This window comes from Biomphalaria glabrata, chromosome 3 (genome assembly GCF_947242115.1).
Source record: "Biomphalaria glabrata chromosome 3, xgBioGlab47.1, whole genome shotgun sequence".
Lineage (NCBI taxonomy): Eukaryota > Metazoa > Mollusca > Gastropoda > Planorbidae > Biomphalaria > Biomphalaria glabrata.
In genome coordinates, this window is record NC_074713.1 from 44,185 (window position 1) to 50,196 (window position 6,012).

A 6,012-nucleotide genomic window follows, 5' to 3' on the forward strand; every position below is an offset into this window, starting at 1 on the left:
TTGTGGGATGAATTTTAAACATATCAGCTAATACATAGGCTGGTTTACCTAGAATATTTGAAATAATGTGTGTTAAAAAAAATAATTTGTGTACATTCATAATTATAGTAGTTAAATTAAATTATACATAAATATGTGTAAATGTGAGACAGTGTATTTTTTTTTTTACCTGTATTATATCCAAGCTATCCAATGAGAAATATTTATATAATTTAATATATAGATATATTTATTCAAATCATAATATGCATTCATTTATTTGTGGAAATAAAAGAAATGAATTGAAGTATTGTTTGTATATTAATTATTATTATCTTATCTATTAGTATGAAAATTGTAGATCTATTCATTCAAAAGAGGCCCTTAGTGAAACCTGCAGTACCAGGTTCGAATCTCGTTAAAGACTGGTATTTTGAATTTTGGGATACCTCTGAGTCCAACCAGGTTTAATTGGTATTTGACATTAGTTCGGGAAAAGTAAGGTGGTTGTTCATTGTGCTGGCCAAGACATCCTCGTTAACCGTGGTCCACAGAAACAGGTGACCTTTACATCATCTGCCTTATAGATCGTAAGGTCTTTAAAGTTAACTTGTTTATTTAAAAAAAAAACATTTTATTTCAAGATCAATTTTTGTAACTATGTAACTGTTTGAATAACAATGGACGCCAAGAACTAGTTGTTTTTTTTTATAAAGTATCTTAGTTAGTAATTCAAATCAAGATATCTGCCTGGTCATGCATTTTGTGTGATGGACTGTTCAGACTTACCGATGGTTCCGGGTTTAAACCCTGCCCATTCCCATCCCCTGTGGAAATCGATTCTAAAAAGTTAAATCTAAATCTAATCTAGATTGAAAAATTCTAGTCAAGATTATTTTCATAATTTGGCTGTTCTGTATTATGCATACAACAAAAGAAACAATGAAGTTCATTTTAAATAATAAATCAAAATATTTAGAAAAACAACTTGCCTTAAATTTTCTTCTTTGCTGCTTGTTTTTTAATATGTAGTTTTAAAGTCCTTCCTGTTACTCAAAAGAGCTGGTTTTATTAATCTGTATGTGGCTCTGTTCCAAAAGCAATATAATGAAGCCCGCTATGCATCTTCATCTGAAAAATATAAAATGTGATGAATGTTGTGTTGGACAGAGTTTAAGTCTTAGAAAATGAAAGTTTTACTATTTATAGATTCTGAAAAATTCTAGCTTTATAAATGCAATGTCAATAGACTCAAGTCGTATCGAAATAATTTCTTTTACCATCATTTTTATTAGAAATCAAAAATTAGATCTAACTCTATATTCTAGACTGCCGATACAAAAAATAAAATGTGATTTATTTTTTATTTATATTATATATCCAGAGATTTAAGTATCTATTGTATATAGAATTAGAACAGGCCCAGCCTGTGTGTGGGGGGGATCGAGTTGATGGTGCTTAAGTGCACTGAACATAATTTCTTAAAAAAAAATAGATAAAAAAATCACTTAGATTTAGATCTAAATCTATACAGACTCTATGTTTGTTTTTTTCTACAATAGTGCTAACATTTATTTATAGATCTATATAGATCTATTTCAACAATAACAAATGTTTGACCTGAGTAGTTGATGTCTTATTTACAAAGTGAATATCAAAGTGGTAATTAGAACTAGACCTAGAATCTAGACTAGTCATCTTGTAGAAGAAAATTAGATCTAGATCTATACATATCTATGGGATAGGACCAATAGCGAACGCTTTTGTGCCAGTTTTTAGTTTAGAATTTTATAATGAAAACATCTGCGGACTCCTCACCTATTGGGCTATAAAACTAAATTTGACTCTTTTCTCCATATCAGCTATTAAATTTATAATTCAAGTCAACTTGCGGTATGGGTCGGACATAATCAGCTAACGCAATTTTCGCGGGAGTCATAATGAGCGAAAGGCCGTAAAAAATAGCGAAATAGCATGTTAAAATATAGGAAATTATGCTTCAATTAGTTCTATCATCTAACTTCTTCCATGAAGCATTATAACTATTGTCCTCCTTGTGGCATAAAGCCTAAATTTGTTTTCACTTTCTCGTGCTCCACATCTCCTTTCTCTGCTTGGAACTGATGTCTATATAGCCTACGAAACTTGCGATCAATTTTTTTTCTTAAAAGAAATAAAGAAACTACAAAATTCTATCACGCCACCTTCCTATAGGCTACTCCACGTCGTACTACTCTCCATTTCATAAACTCTCGTTACTCAACTATTTTTTTTTAAGAAATTATGTTCAGTGCACTTAAGCGCCATCAACTCGATCCCCCCCACACACACAAGCTGATTGACCCAAAGGCAGATCCCGAATGCGATGGATTGATGATGTATGGAGACAGATCTACAACAGCTTGGTTTTCGGGCATGGAGACGAAAGGCTCAGGAGAGATCTTGTAATTTTATAAATGTATATTATATGGTAACTCTTGTATTTATTACTAAATATATAGTTCGCGTTTTTTCCGATCCTGAAATCGAATATTTTCTCCTGGGAAACTCTTGGAGATCTGAAAACCTAATCTCAGAATGGTGGGGTTACCCTGTGAAAATGAATTCTGCACTTCTTTTAAACATTTATACACATATTAATCTCATTAATTAGTAACAAGAGGTTAACCAGACAGTTAAAAAAAAAGGAGGAGGGCAAAACAGAGGTCCCCCCCCCCCCCGTATCCTGTATAAGCGCTGTTAAGATCAACTGAAGCGTCATTTCACCCTCACTGGCATAGAGGAAAGTAGCTGCCAGCATATGACCTCTGAGAGACTGTTGGAGAGCTGCGAGTCAAACATTTTAGACGGAAAGAAAATGCAGGAAAATATGCTGGTCGCAACTGGGCGTAGTCATGTGAAACACATAGTGATGCACTCATCCTTAATCTTCGAAATCGAAGACGTTGGGTTAAGGTTAAAAATAGGCCTATTATTTTAATATTTCAGTTTACAAACAATAACAATAGATAAGACAAAAAGAAAAACAGATTAAATCAGTAACTAAATTATTATTAATGGCTTTTTAAGCTTATAATAGGGGTTTCGCTGAATAGGTTTTCAGTTAAAAAGGTCATTTTGAGCGAACACCCCATAATATTTTTTTTTCAACGAAATGAATAGCCTTAGCTATTCTAGCTAACTATTTCCTCGTCAATTTAGAAGCATAATATGCAAATCGCCTTAAGTTCGGACCTATTCTCGTTTATCTGGAAATGTTTTGAGAATGAAATTTCCATACATGTCAACTTTGACCTTTAGCTACGCTTTATTTTATTGAGGGAAAACAAAAGTGAATATGTGGGAAATGTAAAAAAATGTCTTTGTAACACCATTTTATTAGTTCTGCAGTTACTTTTGAAATAAATAAGAATGGATAAAAAATACCGGGAGGTGTTCGCTTTGTATGCCATTTCGCTGATGGGCCTTTCCTATAGATCTAGATCAGATCTTGTACTAGATTACAACTTGTAGTAGTAGTTATACTTATCGTGAAATCAGATTATCAGATCCACTGAAAGCGAACTGTTGATAATCTAGATAAATCTATAGATCTAGAATCTAGTCTAGAATTAGATCACATGTGTATTGCAAGCTTTGATAGGCTTTACTTTTCTAATTATTTCTAAGTTTTGATTGAGAGACATCAGTTATCATGCCAGTTATGGCAAGGATTAAAAAAATGATAATTTGTTTAGTTGATCATCGAATTGCCACATCTCAGCCTAGCTTGCCGGCTAAGTCTTGGTCTTATAAGTTCTAGATCTAGATCTAGAATTACAAATCTACAAGATCTATTTATTTTTACGTTTTTTGCCTACATATAGATCTAGATTAAGAAGTTGAACAATAAGTCCACACGTAGTGTACAGAAAACTTTATCAGCAGTCGTCAACCGAACGTAAACCAATATGAATATGGTTGTTTATATTGGTAAGGGCGAAACCAAATACCGGAAAAATCCAAATGTCGGAAATAATACGATACTAGATCTATAAATAAATATTAGGAGATTATAAAACTTGTCTTCGAAAATCAAGATATCTCTTAAACTGTCGCTTCTATTTAAGTGAAATTTCGTACACAGGTTTCTTTTACCTCCTAGATGCTTACTAAGAACGGGTTTCGATAGAATCAAAACGTTGGGACCACAATTTGCGAAAAAACACAGGCTTGCTATCAAAGCTTTGTATTTTATTATTGGTATTTCCCAGATCAACTTAATAAGGAAATTATAAGGCTTGTCTCCGAAAATCAAGATATCTCTTAAACTGTCGCTTCTATTCAAGTGAAATCTAGTACACAGGTTCCTTTTTACCTCCTAGATGCTTATTAGGAACGGGTTTCGATAGAATCAAAACGTTGGGACCACAATTTGCGAAAAACCACAGGCTTGCTATCAAAGCTTTGTATTTTATTATTGGTATTTCCCAAATCAACTTAATAAGGAAATTATAAGGCTTGTCTCCTAAAATCAAGATATCTCTTAAACTGTCGCTTCTATTCAAGTGAAATCTAGTACACAGGTTCCTTTTACCTCCTAGATGCTTACTAATAACGGGTTTCGATAGAATCAAAACGTTGGGACCACAATTTGCGAAAAACCACAGGCTTGCTATCAAAGCTTTGTATTTTATTATTGGTATTTCCAAAACAACTTAATAAGGAAATTATAAGGCTTGTCTCCGAAAATCAAGATATATCTTAAACTGTCGCTTCTATTCAAGTGAAATCTAGTACACAGGTTCCTTTTACCTCCTAGATGCTTACTAAGAACGGGTTTCGATAGAATAAAAACGTTGGGACCACAATTTGCGAAAATCCACAGGCTTGCTATCAAAGCTTTGTATTTTATTATTGGTATTTCCCAAATCAACTTAATAAGGAAATTATAAGGCTTGTCTCTGAAAATCAAGATATCTCTTAAACTGTCGCTTCTATTAAAGTGAGATTTAGTACACAGGTTCCTTTTACCTCCTAGATGCTTACTAAGAACGGGTTTCAATAGAATCAAAACGTTGGGACCACAATTTGCGAAAAACCACAGGCTTGCTATCAAAGCTTTGTATTTTATTATTGGTATTTCCCAAATCAACTATAAATAAATATTAGGGAGATTATAAGACTTGTCTTCAAAAATCAAGATATCTCTTAAACTGTCGCTTCTATTTACGTGAAATTTCGTACACAGGTTTCTTTTACCTCCTAGATGCTTACTAAGAACGGGTTTCGATAGAATCAAAACGTAGGGACCACAATTTGCGAAAAACCACAGGCTTGCTATCAAAGCTTTGTATTTTATTATTGGTATTTCCCAAATCAACTTAATAAAGAAATTATAAGGCTTGTCTCCTAAAATCAAGATATCTCTTAAACTGTCGCTTCTATTCAAGTGAAATCTAGTACACAGGTTCCTTTTACCTCCTAGATGCTTACTAAGAACGGGTTTCGATAGAATAAAAACGTTGGGACCACAATTTGCGAAAAACCACAGGCTTGCTATCAAAGCTTTGTATTTTATTATTGGTATTTCCCAAATCAACTTAATAAGGAAATTATAAGGCTTGTCTCCTAAAATCAAGATATCTCTTAAATTGTCGCTTCTATTCAAGTGAAATCTAGTACACAGGTTCCTTTTACATCCTAGATGCTTACTAATAACGGGTTTCGATAGAATCAAAACGTTGGGACCACAATTTGCGAAAAACCACAGGCTTGCTATCAAAGCTTTGTATTTTATTATTGGTATTTCCAAAACAACTTAATAAGGAAATTATAAGGCTTGTCTCCGAAAATCAAGATATATCTTAAACTGTCGCTTCTATTCAAGTGAAATCTAGTACACAGGTTCCTTTTACCTCCTAGATGCTTACTAAGAACGGGTTTCGATAGAATAAAAACGTTGGGACCACAATTTGCGAAAATCCACAGGCTTGCTATCAAAGCTTTGTATTTTATTATTGGTATTTCCCAAATCAACTTAATAAAGAAATT